The sequence below is a fragment of the Pangasianodon hypophthalmus genome, chromosome 6 (assembly GCF_027358585.1).
Source record: "Pangasianodon hypophthalmus isolate fPanHyp1 chromosome 6, fPanHyp1.pri, whole genome shotgun sequence".
NCBI classification, from domain to species: Eukaryota; Metazoa; Chordata; class Actinopteri; order Siluriformes; family Pangasiidae; genus Pangasianodon; species Pangasianodon hypophthalmus.
Genome location: NC_069715.1, coordinates 25576556 through 25593332, shown reverse-complemented (window position 1 = coordinate 25593332; position 16777 = coordinate 25576556). Strand labels below are relative to the sequence as shown.

The 16777-nt window shown below is 38.1% G+C and overlaps 1 protein-coding gene across 4 annotated transcripts in view; it reads left to right on the top strand.

Moving 5' to 3' along the window:
* The window catches only part of si:cabz01090165.1 (uncharacterized protein LOC100333421 homolog), a 164237-nt gene that overhangs the window by 66881 nt on the left and 80579 nt on the right, over positions 1 to 16777 (top strand). For all 4 annotated transcript variants that reach the window (XR_003402763.3, XR_003402762.3, XR_008301904.1 and 1 more), the window contains one exon: positions 12280 to 12447. The gene's annotated coding sequence lies outside the window, so the exon portion shown is untranslated. The remainder of the gene's footprint in view (positions 1 to 12279; positions 12448 to 16777) is intronic.

The following is a 16777-nucleotide window of genomic DNA, read 5'->3' as shown; positions in this document are numbered from 1 at the left end:
AGTTCTCCATGGTTTTAAATGAAGCAGAGAGAACTATGCCTCTGTGTATATGTACAGTCAGTCTCGCTCTCTCTCTGTCTCTCTGTCTTAATGAGATAGGAGAAATGAAACCTCTGTCTGCTAAGTAACGGCGCCATTTGAAATCATTATCAGCTCAACTCTCCTCCTTCCATTGGACAACTAGAATGTATCAGTCAGACCTGAGGCCCATTGAAATATAATCATCCCTAACAGGCCATCACTGATAAAAACTCTTTTCATCTTTTCTCCTCTGGTGGAAACCGCTCAGATGGGTCTCAGCAACTCTGCTCTATTAAGGGGAGACAATTAACTAAAGACGTTTTGACCCTAATTCCATTAACGGCTCTTCTCTTTTGCAGGACTGTAATATTTCTTTGTGATATTTGCCGAATGCAGTCCATGTCTAGCCAGACTGAATACATCCTGGAGCTCTCTTGCGGGAAGTGGGCAGATGTACTCGAACGAGCGTTCTGCGTAGGAGTGGAGTTTAATTGGACGAGCTACTCGCCATTGAGCCACTGTACTAAATGTGACTTTGAGTACTGCTGACACAATGAGAGAGATAGATAGAGAGAGGGAGAGAGAGAAAGAGAGAGAGAATGTTGAGTGTTTGATGGTGTGAAACATCAGTAATAGACTTCCCAATTATAAGAGAAACTGTTTGGGCTAAATTGGATTGTTGATTTCACCTTGATAAATGCAATATGCCTTATTTTTTATTTAATACAAAAAAGTCAAAATATTGACACTTCATTTCTATTTCTTTCTGAGTGTCTTAAAGCATAGTAAATCACATTCTATTATGAGTTCTTCTTTGTTCACTTCATTGGGGAACAACATTTCTGCCACTTACATTTCTGTGTAATATGATAAAGTTTTATTTGTTTTATTTTTAATGATTTATTTGGTCATTTGTTTGTTTTTGCATTTATCATATGTATATGACAGACAAGTTGTGTAATTTGGTGGAATACACATGTGGGGTTTTACATCTGCAGAACATAAGGTGAGATCATTTTATACATGGAGGACAAAATACATCTAAATTTCTTAAAGGGATAATTGCCATGGTAACAGACCAAACAGCAACACTTTACAAAAGAGATAACACAACTAATATACTTACAGTGTGTATGGCACATGTTATTTTGTATAAATAGTATCAGTGTTTATACATAGAAAACAAAATTACAGCTAAATGACTTAAAGGGATTGTCCACATAGTACACTTTATTTATTACATGAGGAGAAAAAAGAACGCTAATTACCTTGAAAACATAGTATAACTATAGTACTATTCAGTATTTTATACATGGAGGACACAAAAAAAGTTCATATCTCACATAGTATACTGTGTACATAGAATGCACATAGTATGCATTGATTTCTATATAAATGATAAACAACAGCTTAAAGGGATATTTCACATTGGACACATGCATACAGTAGTAAACACTATTTTGTTCATAGAAGACAAAAGATAATTAAATGTCTTAAAAGGATTGTCCACATAGTACACATTATTTTATACATGGAGAACAAAACATGCTACATTATTTATGTAACAGAAGCAATTTGGAGAAATCGCTTAGTTCATTTTGAGCTCTAAATAAAATATACATTATATTTAATGCCATAAAATGATGTTTGATGCACATTTTATAAACTTTTAATCTGCATGTTTTAGATTCACTGCTATTCCTGTTTTCTATAAAAGACCATTTAGCGGTTTTTTCCTTCTTCTGTTTCTTAATTTCCACTCAAATAAGAAAAGTCCTTGAAATTGTAAGCATTTCTGCATGACAAGTTAATGCCTGTGTTTTTCACTCATCATACTATATGAAACGTGGGCAAACGGAAGTTAAAATCATGGAGCAATGATGTGCATGACAACATGACGTGAAAACAAGCTCGTCTCTTAACAGGAGCAGAGGAGTGTGCTGACGTACGTCACTGGGAGGTGTTTTCCTTCCTATCTTCTCACCCTATGATGGATTAATTGGATTGTAAACCCTCACTTCAGATACATTCCCGGCATAAGAAGATAACAGATACCATGTGCATGCCCACACATACACACACACACACACATACATAGCACAATGCTAAAAATAGTGTGTATTGACAAGCCTCATTTCAACCAGGAGCTGCTGCATTGTTTTGTGCCACAACAGACGTGACAGCAAGAGAGTCAAGCTACTCTCCTCATTTTCTTACTGTGCCTTAATAAACCTTCTCACCTTCCATCTCTACCTATCCCAGCTTCTTTGCCACATGTGTATCTTTCTTGTACGCTGTCTTCTTACCTCACTGTGAGCCGGGGCCACTCAGAAAACAAAGTCATCAGATAAAGCACCGGTGTGTGGAGTAAAGAGCTCTCTAGACTCGGTGGTCTGTACACACACCGCGCCTGTGTGCTTTTGTAAAGGACAGCTAGGCTAATTGGCTGCAGTCAGGGTGATCACAAGGCCTGATTAAAAATGTGACTCCAGGCACTACACCTGGCTCATGCACCAGGCCTTGCTTACATCACATCGTCTCTTACACGCTTAGCTGCCTTGTCTTGCCTCAGCAACAAAGAGATTTGTATTTTCCAGAATGCTGCCTCCACATTAAAGGGTTGGCTGCGCTAGCTGAGCAATATGAATTCATAAAATGCCTTTGAGAGAAGTTTCGATTCAGTACAGCAGTGTAGGCTGCTCATGATCCAGACGACCTGAAATCACACCTAACCTTTTACTTTACTTTGTGTTCTTGGTCATGCTATGCACAGATCATTTGCTAAACCCTTCCTGTCTTCCAAGGCTAAATATACATTAATATGAGATTTCAAAGTTTGCCATCTACATCAGATTATTTGCTGTTAACAAGTATTTTAAGGCAGAATATTTTGTACTTTTGTGGAACCAAGCACAACAGCACCACCAGTGGTTGTAAGAAAAATACACAGAATGGTATAAAGAAGGCTGGGGCTGATTTCTTTCTAGCCCAGATAGTAGATTCGTGCAGCCTATCAATGACAGTCGTGTCAGGTGATTACACAGAATGAAATGCTTCCTAGATGTAATCTGCATTTAGGCTGATATTTTTTAGCCTGCTTTGCTGACACGTCCGTAACACATCATTAAGGAGGAGCATAGACTCAACACACCTTGTCCAATCAAAGTACAAATTACACAACAGGGCAGATGACAGAACTGTAAGTTTAGTGTTTTTCTGTTTAGCATGTTTAGTATTTGCAGGAAAACACAGCATGCTCCCAGTAGAACATTACGGACTTCAAACACTAAGGAAATTTGAAATCATTATGTTGCTGCCCATCTGCTGTTGAGTATGTGAACTAGTTTGCCTCACATCATTCTTGCGATGTTGTGATATAATACATAACTCAACCTCAATAGTTTCATTGTCAAGCTGTTAATAGATATTAGGGTTTATCCCCAAATGACTATCCACATTATTATGTATCTTTTTTTATGAGGGAAGCTGCAATGTAGTGTATGTTTAAAGCTTTATTCTAAAAACTAAATCAAGGCCCAACTGTGGCCCAGTTATGTACCTTAAATCATTTTTAAAGGTACAATACACTAGATGGCCGATAGTACGTGGAACATCCCATTCCAAAGTTGGTCCCTCCTTTGCTCTTTTAAGAGCATCCACTCTTCTGGGAAGGCTTTCCACTAGATTTTGGAGTGTGGTTGTGGGAATTTCTGCTCATTCAGTCTCAAGAGCATTATTGAGGCCAGACCCTGATGTTGAGAAAGGAGCCTTGGTGCACAGTTTTTAATCCAGTCTTTAAGTTTTCCTAGACAATTGTGTTCTTAAAACTTTTTGGCAACAGTTTGGGGAAGAACCACATATGGGTGTGATAATTACGTGTCCAGATACCTTTGGCCATATAGTGTATATTCAGAACTTCAGGTAAAATATACATGTGAAAGGAACCAAAGATTTAAGGTATCCCAGGGATAAGGAAAGGTACAATTTAGTACATTTGCTTCCTTAGAGTAAATATTATCATGTCAAATTTCACCTACCTAGCTATCATTGAGCTATCAAACACAAATGACTGTAGACAAATTCTTGAGTCGGACTCCATTTGCTTTGCAATGCCATTTTTAACAATCCAAGTCTAGGATTAGCTTTTTTTTTCCATCTGAATATCCTGTCCCATTCGGAAATACAGTATATTACATTGCAGAACACATTATCATTTCCATTTTATTATGTCTTGAATAGCATTAATTCACCCAATTCACTACATTGGCTACCTTCAAACTGCACATTACATTGGCCAAATGTATTTTGTCCACTGAATTATGTGGTGCTCTAATGGTGCCCTAAACCCTAAACAAAATTGTGCATTATGGGTAGTCTGTACTCCCCAGGGTACATTATTTGGATACTTATCTAGTTGGATTTCAAGAGCACACTGGATATTCTCCATTATGCTCTTGAACAGGGCTAAAAAATGGCAAAATACCCAAAACAGTGCACTACATATTTTGCACAATGCTTTCTTTCTTTCTTTCTGCCATTGCTCTGGAATGCATTTTCAGTCTTTTATCATGCTGGTTTGAATCTGTTATCTACTTGTGACCTATTTTCCCATTTCTGCCATTTGGATATCTACAGTTAGCAGTATTATGAGTCATTGGCTGTTTTTGATTATGCTTTTCTCTGAGAGCAAACAAGCCATATCTGAAAGCTGGCACACTCTTACTTCTTTATCTGGCCCACATACCACCGTGAAATGACAGTAAAATCCAGATCTGAATCTGGCTGCCAGAAAACAGCCACAACTCAACCTTGATGAGACCATATCTCACACATAATATGAAGGAAGGCTAGAATCTAGGCGCCTTTTGGTCTAGAAAGGGAAATGTAGTACAGGCATTGGTTGCATTTGGGCCATTTTTACTCCTCTCTGGATATGTAGGTATGGACCATGTGGGCTATTTTTAGCCCACCACACACTGTTCTTCTGCCATAACTGACCGCTGTGTGTCTAAACTGACCCCTTTTAGCCATGAATCCTCTGCTATCTGTCAGCAAATTTATCTGTTGCCATGCATCTGATTTGGGCCAGTTTCACATATGGCATTGGAATTGATACATATCTGATATGTAATAATACACACAACCTTAGTTTTAACAGTTGGATCGGAATTCCCATGAATTTTGCCTGTACGATCATCATCATATTGGCAGCTATTGCAAAAAAAGATCATAAGAAGATCACAAAAAAAGAGAAAAGAAAGGTAAGAGCTGTGTCACAAGCCTGATTCTCCTCTCTTCACTCCCATGCCATAGAAAGTCACACAAATCTAGTGCCCTTCTGCCTCCTCGCCCTCATAATGATTGTCGGCAAATTTGCACCCAGCAACTACTGCAAATTAATATCACACTGTTACTGCGAGTGTTGCCTCTGTTTTGTTTGTTTAGTTCTGAATGTATGTGTCATGTCGAATCAGATTAGTGTTGGATCACAGCCAGTCTAAAAATATGCAATAATGTAGGGAGGTAAAGCAATGCTACTATCTGTATCTGTTTAGTGCTCCAAATAGGCATATTTGTATCTGTTTTCATATTGAAACCTGAAGTGGGTGTAGTCTAAACCAGAAGAGTTTTTATAGTTGGTTCTATTTCCTCGAATACAAACAAAGTAGTAGCCTATTCTAAATCACCACAACCCTGACCAGGCAAGGATGAATGAATGAACGCTGTCAGTGTTAGTGAAGATGAGTTTTCGTTATCCTGCAAATTTCATGACCACTTTGTGATTGTAGAAGTGCCACCCCATTTGTATGTGTATTTGTATCTGTTTAGAACATATTATCTGTTCATTCTGAATAATAAATTCATATTCATATTCCGACACTTTCCTACAATAAAAAAAGAAAGAACAGGATTTTAACAGTAAATGACTGTTACAAGGCTGTGATGAAGTAATAATTTAAAAAAAATTAAAAAGAAAAAAAAAACAGCCTTGCTCTTTGACTGACAGCTGGGGATTAATCTGACTCCTGGCACTTTACATAAAAGATCCATCATCCTTATGTGATCATTTTCTAATAAAAGAAGAGCGCTGCCCAGCTATAAAACATTAGAAAGGGGTTTGGGGGATATTCTGGACCTCTCAAATAACTTCATTTTGTACACCGTTATTCCATTTATATGAAGTTTAAACAATTGTGATTTTGTCATATACTAAATTATAACCCTCTCTCTCTCATTGTATCTGTAGATATAGGAAGATCCCACACTCCATTTATGAGTGAATGAGAGTGTTTTAAAGGTGTGCAGGCCATTTCACAGATGCTCTGTCCTCGGTCGGAGGAATGATTCGTACTCATGCTGGCCTCCGGGCCTCACCTGCTCATCAGCTTTATAATTCTGATAAAATTGCTTTGTGGACAGAAAGGGTTCAAAATGGATGGCCGTACACTTTTGGCTACAAATCCTGAAATAGGGATTAGATGTGTTTTGTGCTCCTGTCTCTCCTCTCTCTCTCTGCTCAGCTGGTCTTTTTGATAGCTTTTAAAAGGGGACATTGGGGGCATGACTTGTTTCAGCTGTCGGCAGAACAGCATACTGTTTTTTTTCTTTTCCTCTCTCATATATCTCAGGGTAGCTTTCTTTATCTGCCTGCTTTTGTCCCATTGCATATTAGTCTGTTGTTGGGGTCCTCCTTTGACTTTGTTTTATTTCCTGAATCTCTGTCTCACTTTGGTCCTCTTTGTCTTTGTCCATCTGTCTCTCGTTTTTTATTTCTTTACCTCTTTATCAAAGTCAGATCAGTGGGAGAGATGAGGGATGAGGATAGATATGTCATGTTCAAGGACATGCTAGTTCCCAGGTTCAGATGGATCACTATCTCTTATTCTCTCTCTGTCATTTGAGCCCATATTCTACGTTTCTCTCTTACCATCCATTCTTATACTTGCTCACATAATTTAGTTAAGAAAGAGCCTCGGGTTGGTTACATCTCCCTCCACTTAGATCCAACAAAGCTCTTCTTTCTTTCTGCAGTGTCTCAGATGGACTGGCTGAAAGCCTGCCCTGGGTCTGAGGGTACTTAAGCCTTGAGACACTGTTTCATCTTTTTTTTTTTCCCTAGGAAAGCTCTCGAAAAAAAGGAAAAAGAAAATCTCTCTGCAATCAATAAAAGCTCAGATGTATAAGACAGAATGCACAGGCAGTAGGGAAGACGGAATGTCTTGAGGCCAGCTGAGCTTTTTTTCAGCAGATTTGTTTTTTTAATAGATGTTTTCACTCCCTCGGTTCACATGTGCATTGCAACATCAGGGTGGCATTTGACTGACTGGTGAAAAATGCATGTCATGGAGCTTGTTCGTCTTTCGCAGGTGATGATTACTGGACCTTCCTGAGTCTAGGTGGGCCTGTTTGAGCCCGATTTCATTTCTGTGTCACTGCAGTTTGCAGGGAACAAATTGATTTGCGCATTGCTATTGATCCTTTTTTATTCCAACAAGAAGAACCATCTCTCACTGTCTTTCTTGTCTAGTTTCTATCTTCGAAGCTGCAGTATCTCAGGTTAAGTAGGTTTGTGATCTCGCCTTTATTAGCAAGTCATCCTTGACTCACTAATTCTCTTGCTACTTCACTGAGCATTGCTCTCCTGTCAATCAACTGCTGAAATGAGCCCTAATGAGCATCTCAACCACACATGCAGCACTGTGGTTCCAGTACTATTTGCAATAGCCTTACAGCGACCTCATTACCAACAAAGAAACAGTTATAAATAAATTTGACTTTACAAATGATAATGCATAGCATATATGATTTATCTGGAATTTTATTCCAGTGTTTATTAACTGTAGTCCTGCAAGGCAACAGTACTGCACATTATTCTGTTTTTCTCACTCCAAAAGGACCAGCTACACTGGAGTACAGCAGAGCAGAAAAAGACATTTTTGGTGTATAGCTTTCACAGGACTGTGACTGCAACTTACTTCTTTATTTGATATATTTATATGAAGTGTTGAAACATTTCGCTTCTGTTTTTCATTGCAACAGTAAAAGCAACAGTGATAAATCCAATATGGTCCAGAAGTCTGTGTTTACTACAGCAAATGCAATAAGTGCTCATATTCCATCACTTATGAAACAGCTAAAAGATCTGTGTTGATTTTTATTATTACTTAAGCGAGGTTTCAGCATTCGTCAGTAAAAGTTTGTGTTTAAATGCAGCAGGGACTATAACACATAAACCATAGAGGATCATATTATCAATATTAATGTCTAGTTATTTAGTAAGAAATAAATAATAAAATAAGTAATAAAACAAGGCAGGGTGTGCTGTTTCAGGAAACTAATCATGGATGAGATTAAAGTTCATTAACAACATCAAAGTTGAATATTTTCCTATAACAACATATCCCCGATTGTTTCATTCCTCTTACACCGCAGCAATTTGCCAATGATTACATTTTTTTTTAAATTAAAGCACGACATGCTATTTTTTCCCTTCTAGTTATGGGTACCGTGGTGAAACAAGTTAGTTTCTGTTATTCTTACATTATAGAAGCTCTAAACAGCCATTCCTTACAATTAATATTTTCTGACGCTTGTAATAATAATTCTGGAGGGCAATGTACATGTTGTATGTAATACAAGGATGAACATTTAGTTTCAACATTACAATACTAATAAGCCGATGAATTCTGTCAGAGTAACCAATTATATCAATCTCAGCAAAAATCATGCATAAGTGTACATAAGTATTTATTCTGGATGTCTAAAGCCCTCCTTCATTTATTTATTTATTTTAATATTTAACACAGTTTTTTAACTGATTGTTTAGAATCATTTAGATTGTTCATTTGACACAGATGATGTGTCAAATTAGTTTACTGGTATTAATTTATTCCAAGGACTGGCATCTCACTAAGAGTGTGTTCCTGTTTGTGTCCAAGATCTGACCAGGTTAAAGCAGTCCCTGAAGAGTTTATTCTTATGTATAAAATCTAATGTATACATATGTATATATAAAGGTTTCAATTACTTTTTCTTTCTTTTTTTAGTAGTGTTAAATGACAAATTATTCCATTAATAGAATTTTTTTGTTATTAGATTCAGATCTTTTGGATTGTGTGCCTAACATAAATCTCAAATTGCAACACAAAGTCAGCCTAAAAGACCAGAAGATCTAGAGAACTAGGTCTCTACAAATAATAAATAAATAAATAAATAAATAAATAAGCAAGGACAATGTGATTGTATTTCACTTAATTTTATTCAAATGATGTAATTAGAAAAGGTACTAAGACCTTTTCATTAAAATAAAGTCACAGGTCACATGATAGTCAGGTGTTATCTTTGGGTGAACCCCAAATAGTTCATAATCTGAACATATATAGCAGTACATTGGGTGATAAATCATTACTGCATTGTCTACATGGTACACTTACATAGGGAGTAGGAAGGTAAGGACAATGTTTCTGAATACTAGATCATTTCATATGAGCTCAGTTGAATAGCTGTTCAATTTTCTGTTGCTCCTGGTCACATGATATTTTTGAACACCCTTTTTGCTCTTGCACTTCATATTAACAAAGCCTATTCTTCTGTCTGTTTCTATACAGCTGATAAACATGAAGAAATTCAGAAACAGGTTGAATCACCACAATAATTCTAGGCAGTGTTATTGTTTTGAATAGGAATGATCACTGATGCTGAACACGCCTCATCTTGTCTTTCCTTGTGTATGTTCCTTTCATTCACAGGGGTTGCCAGATTGAGCTGATTTAGATGGGGATCTCGTTTTATTTTTTAAGTGGAAAGATTTTGTATGGAAAGCTCTTGCTGAATCACGCCTGAGAAGATAAGAATTAAGTGTGTGTGTGTGTCTGTAGGTTTGTGTGTGTTTGTTCATGCAGTCATGCAAGCAGAACTTTTTTGCCCATGTGTTGGCTCACAGCTCACTGGCTGTGTCTCATGAAACAGAGTGACATTTTCTCAGATGTGATTCATCTGCACTCTCTGACCAAATAAGGAGAAAAGAAAGGAGAAGGGAAGAGGGGGATAGAGGGTGAGTCACATGCTGTATAAATCACTAATCAGTTAGCATCCTTATCTATGGTTTTATTCCATGTGAGTGTGCGTGCATAAGGATGATTTTGTGTGTGTGTGTGTGTGTGTGTGTGTGAGTGAACAGGTAAATAATGGGAAAACTGGGATGGATGAAATTAGTGCTGTCAATGGTGACTTTATCTTTCACATATGTGTGGCAGCCTGGGAAAACTCATCAGATATCGCTGCAGTGGAATTCTAGGAAACAGATAAAAATGATGAAAAATCAGGATTTGACCAAAAATATATAAATATTTTTCTGCCTACAACATACTTTGCCACCTTTTCTTCAAGAAACCCTAAATAAATGTATATATACTTAAAATAAATTTATTTATATATAAAAATAAATTTATATAAAATAGTTTATTATCACAGATTTATATTTCATTTATTATATGTTAAATTAAATGCAAATTAAGAAAGGAAAAAAGCATGATAGGGTGATGTGATGTGGCCCAATGCAAAAAAAAGAGTTACTGTTACCACCACATATTTGATTATTTTCCTATAACAGCACATCCCATAGTGTTTTATTTCCCTACCACAGCGATTTGCCAGTGATTGCAATTTTTGTTTATGAACAACAAGTTGCACTTTTTAACCATTTATAATCATTTAATGTTAGGAAAAATCCAGAATACATGTTAGTTCCTGTTATCACTTAGATTATAGCAGCTATAAACAGTCATTCCCTCAGCAGTCTCTCTTTGTTTCTCTCTCCTGAAATGAATAAGACAAAAAACACAGCGGTTACTGAGAAACCAGAAAAAGTCCACTGTCTTGAAGACTTTTCCATGGTGGAAATCGTACTGTTACAAGTGCTGATACTAGGGACTCCTTCCACTAATGTGAAATAAATGTCTCCTAAATGAAAGCTTTATATATATATATATATATATATATATATATATATATATATATATATATATATATATATATATGTATATATAATTTTACACTTCTTAATTCACACCTTCAGGATCGAGAATTTAACAGCACTGTGTTATAAATTATTATATAGTAAGTGCTTTTAGACAGTTGGTGCGTTGCTCTCTTTTAATGGAAGTGGAATGGAATCTTTAAATGCAATTTTCTCCTTTTCCCCTTTGGCCTAACCACATTTTAAATGCAGGAACTTTTTACGTGGTTGAGATGTGTGCAAAAGAAAACATATCTCACTTAAGGAAAGCATGTAGTTTTCAGAACTATATACAGTATTAGATGAAATGACTATCTGATGCATGCAAAAACTCCTGTCCTTTTCAGATCCTTTTCATGCTCAAATTCATCTATCATATGTGAAATACCTTTGCGCCAACTTGCAGTGTCATAGCTCCCTGCTGAAAAAAACCTCACCATAAACATGTTTGAGTGGGTTTCTCCATTTCCCCTTCAAATTGTAATGGAGATAAAATGAGCTCTAGCAGGAAATGAGCTTTCAATTGTGTTCAGCTTCAACATGCAAAGAGTTCCGTCTTCCTCAATGCTTAAAGTGCTAAAAATGTAATTTGCATCAAGTTCAAATGCATCATAACACTCGAGCACTGCTGATTTGTCAGTGCAAGACTCCCACTGTAATGAGAGCTTCTTTCAGAGCAAGTCATTCAATTCAGCTTCAATGATTCAAAAGAAGTCTGATGGTTTCAATATGGAAAAAGAGACTATTGATCCCACTATGCTCCATTCAGGTGCACATTTTTATCTGTTAGACATGTACTTAAGTAAAAATTTATGCAAGTGCCTTCCTTTTAATGCTTATTGGAAGTCTTTTTTTCAGTTTCCCATGCAGGTGAGGGCAGATTTGAAACTATTTTACAGTTTGCCTTTGAACGCATCATATATTAGGTACGTCCTACTGAATGGTGCATACTTTCCTTTTTCTGCAGTATGGCTATCATTCATCGCACACCCTGCTGATAAATGAAAAACAATCCACACTTTTCTGCTTTGATTCCTTGCAGCGCTGAAGAGTGGAAGCACTTCCTTAGTCAGTGTTTTTAGCTTGATTAGAATCAATTGCTCTCCGGTGGGTAAATAAACATGAGGAACATGACGAACCCCCATTCAAATGCCTCGACAATCACTTTATCTTAATATGCATTTTATTCCTGCATCGATCTGTCTCACTCTTTCACTCTCTCTCTCCCTTTGCTCTGTCAGGGTGGTGTATGAATGACTGAGTGCGAGCAGATGACTGAGGTGCTGAGGGATCAGGACTACTAGAGTGGAGGCTGTCCCAGCTGTCCTGTGTGGAAGAAAGAGTGACGGGAAAGAGGGAGGACTGAAAGAAAAGGTGCAGCACGGGCCGTCCGCCCCTGCATCGCACAGGTGCGTCTGATTTCAGGTGTCATCTAGTGGGCCTGCACTGCTGAGATGTGAGTCACTGAAAGAGCTCTGTCTTAGTAACTTTCTAGAAACTGCAGTGAATGCCATGTAGACAGACTTAACATTTAATTTGTTCTGTGTGAGTTGAAATCACCCATATGTACATTTGGTTGACTTTGTACATGCCGTGCATGTGGTTTTATTTTCGCATGTGTATGTTTTTCACAATTAATTTGTTTTCATTTAATTTTTCAATATTTATGCAACTGAAGCTTCTAAGAATTATAATAACTATTATAATATCACTCCAATAGCACGCTGATTTTTGTCCCCTGTGAAAGGCTCCAGGCTCCCCACGACCCTGTGTAGGGGCTTAGTGGTTAGCATGTTTGCCTTACACCTCCAGGGTTGGGGGTTTGATTCCAACCTCCTTCCTGTGTGTGTGGAATTTGCATGTTCTCCTCGTGCTTTGGGGGTTTCCTCCGCGTACTCCGGTTTCCTCCCCCAGTCCAAAGACATGCGTTGTAGGCTGATTGGCATCTCTAAACTGTCCGTAGTGTGTGAATGGGTAAGTGAGTGTGTGTGCGATTGTTCCCTGCGATGGGTTGGCACCCTGTCCAGGTTGTCCCCCACCTTGTGCCCTGAGTCCCCTGGGATAGGCTCCAGGCTCCCCACAATCCTGTGTAGGATAAGTGGTACAGAAAATGGATGGATGGATGATATTAACATGCTTTAATGCAGGAGCTAGCAAGGAGCCTGACTGCTAACCAGAAAGATAACATCTAACTGGGAAGCTAATACAGTCAGGGACAGATTACCAGGCACTTGGGCAGGTGGCATGACAACTAGCAGGCCCTTGACAAGCAATGAGTGAATAACTAGGCATTATGCAATTATATATATATATATATATATATATATATATATATTTATATATATATGTCTGTAAAACCTTCTTCTTTTTGTCAATGAAAAGAAAATTTAAAAAGGAAAGAGAAGCCAGAGAAAGTTCATTTTACCTACTGGATTGAATTAAAAATAAATTCCAAACTAAACCGGGCCAAAAAAGACTCAACATGCTGTCAATATTTGAGCTTATTAAAGAGCTGGACTTTGACAATTTGTCAGAAGAGTTTGTGAGGTGAAAAGCACAAAATAAGCCTGTCGCCTAAGGTAAGTCTGCCTTCCTCATATCACTAATACAACTCAAAAAAATACTTTTTTTTTCTTTCTTTCTTCTTTTTTTTTAGCTTGGGTTGGATTATGGGGCAGTCAGGGCTCTATGCATTGCTTCATGCATAGGGTCTGGAGGGAGGCCCTGCTTAAGTTCCTGCACAGGGGCCTAGGACTTACTAATCTGTCCCTAAATACTGTTACTTTGTGAACTGCATCACAGCCATGTATGAACTGTTAATGAATATCTAAATCCATTAGCTAGAAAATATCAATATTTCACAGTTTACTGATGTTGTTAAATGGCAGAATCAGATTAGTTATGCTCTCAGAGGAGGCTTTGTTATCTTTAGGGAAAGTATTCAGCTTTACAGGATAAATGGCATCTCGGTCAATATTTGTGGCACCTTTCTCCCATCTACATACAATTATTGGCAGTAGCCCATCTGTTGCCATGCACAGTTTGTCAACCTCTACCATCAGTCAAAAGAAATGCACCACTATAGGACCACAAGTGACCAGATGTTGTTTACCATTCAATGATGCACCATTCTCAGCGTAGCACTGACATTGACATGATATTGTCATGATGGTGTAACAGTTTAACAAATGTATCAGGCGCAGCAGGATTGTTAATAAAACATAATAAAATGACTGACAAATGTATCATCAAGGTGGATGTACCTAATAAACTAACAAATCAGGTCGCTAACCTGAGAATTGCAAAGTGAAGTAAAATTATTTACACTGATCAGCCATAACATTAAAATCACTGACAGGTGAAGTTAATAACATTAATTATCTCATTACCATGGCACCTGTTAAGGGGTGGGATATATTAGGCAACAAGTGAACAGTCAGTTCTCAAAGTTGATGTGTTGGAAGCAGGAAAAATGGGAAAGCATAAGAATCTGAGAGACTTTGGGCCAAATTGTGATGGCGAGACAACTGGGTCAGAGCATCTCCAAAATGGCAGGTATTGTGGGGTGTTCCTGGTATGCAGTGGTTAGTACCTAATAAAAGTGGTCAAGAAAGGACAACCCAGGGAACCAACGACAGGGTCATGGTCGCCCAAGGTTCACTGATGTGCATGGGGAGCAAAGGTTCTGATCTGATCTTATCCCATAGAAGAACTACTGTAGCATAACTTATTGAAAAAAGTAATGCCGGCTATGATAGAAAGGTGTCAGAAAACACAGTGCACAGCAGCTTGCTGCATATGGGGCCAAATTGTGCCTACAATTGGCACATTAGCATCAGAACCGGACCATGGAGCAATGGAAGAAGGTGGCCAGGTCTGATGAATCACGTGTTCTTTTACATCATGTGGATGGCCAGGTGTGTGTGTGAGCAGGCAAGCTGGCAGAGGCAGTGCGATGCTCTGGGCAATGTTCTGCTGGGAAAACCTGGGTCTTGGCATACATGTGAATGTTACTTTGACAGGTACCACCTAAACATTGTTGCAGACCAAGTACACCCCTTCATGGCAATGGTGTTCCCTAAAGGCAGTGGCCTCTTTCAGCAAGATAATGCACCCTGGCACACTTCAATTGTGACAAAATACATGACAAAGAGTTCAAGGTGTTGACTTGACCTCCAAATTCCCCAGATGCTGGACAAACAAGTCCGATCCATGGAGGCCCCAACTCTCAACTTACCGGACTTAAAGGATCTGCTGCTAAAGTCTTGGTACCTTCAGAGGTCTTGTGGAGTCCATGCCACCATGAATCAAAGCTGTTTTGGCAGCACAAGGGGGACCTACACAATATTAGGCAGGTGATTTTAATGTTATGACTGATCGGTGTATATCACAGCGCTGTTGAATGCTCAATTTTGATAGGTCAGAAGAATTCTGATTGGTGATTAATTTTGTCCAAGAGCAGCTCCTACATTATTTCCAGCTGAATCAGAAAATAATTTCATTTCCTGTCACGCACATGCACATGCACACCTCCTGCCATCAAGATACTTGATTCCCAAGCATCCTTCTCTTGGGTGTCAGCAATTTCCTTGAGTATTGTTGAGATTTAAGATGAATATAAGAGATATTGTTTATTATTATAATAGAGACGCATAAGAACGATTGCATAGAGAAGTGACATATAGTCTCCAACTGTACGCAACTGTACAAGGATGTTTTGTATAGCAGCCAGTAAGTGTAAACAGCTCTGAAAAATCCCAGCTTTGCTGATTTTACCAAGAGATGGCAAGAACTTGAGGATTAAAAAGTAGTTTTGTCTGAATCTGATGCATATTTTCCTCCTTGGGAAAATATGCATCAGATTTTTTTTTTTTTAACCACAGTCTGCTTCTGCATTTTTCCAAATATTTTCTCATTACATTCCTGTACTTTATAACATTATCTTTGCACTGCATGCAAAACTCCCACATGGGACTGCTTCTCAAAGAGAGTAGGAGTTTGCATAAGTGTGAGACAGTGACACAGTGGGGAGCCTGGTGACCTTTTGATACCTCTCCATTTCTTTAGCAGCTGCTATCGATCCAGCAGTTATGGAGGGAAGTGAAAATTAAGGCACCAGGGGAGGCAGTGTCCCTAGGCTTGTGCACATAGGGTACACATTTGGGCCCCCACTCTTTCCCATAAAAGTGAGAATGGAAGTACAAAAGTGCCTGTGTGGACTTTTCCAGTTAGGTCTCTCCTCCCAGTTTGTTTGGTTGTCCTGTGAGAAGGAAAATAGGCAGTTGTTCAAAAAGAGCAATTTGGTTTCCCAAATTGGTAGCTTTCATGCAATAGCAGAGACTTAAGTAGCAGTGGGAATTGTGTAAGAATAGCTAATAGTGTAATAGGTAAGGAACATGACATGATAGGGCATGCTGTTAAAGGCAAATAATCATTGATAGGGTGGGTTGATGTGGCCCAACGCTGAGTGGAGTTACCCTTATGATCCTGAAGTTCATTATTTTACAACTGCATATAACAAAGTCTTTTATGCCTCTTCTTCTATTCCACAGCAATTCTGCCAATTTTAACAATTTTTATTATATAATGTTTACATTATTTGTTTTATCCATTTATAGTTGCATTTAATGTTGTGTTAGTTCCAGTTAATTTTCGTTATCTGTAATTGTTCCCTCACCAGCCTCACTTTTCTTTCTTTCTGCTTAAGATAATGAAACCAAATGCTCCCTGGTGTGTAAG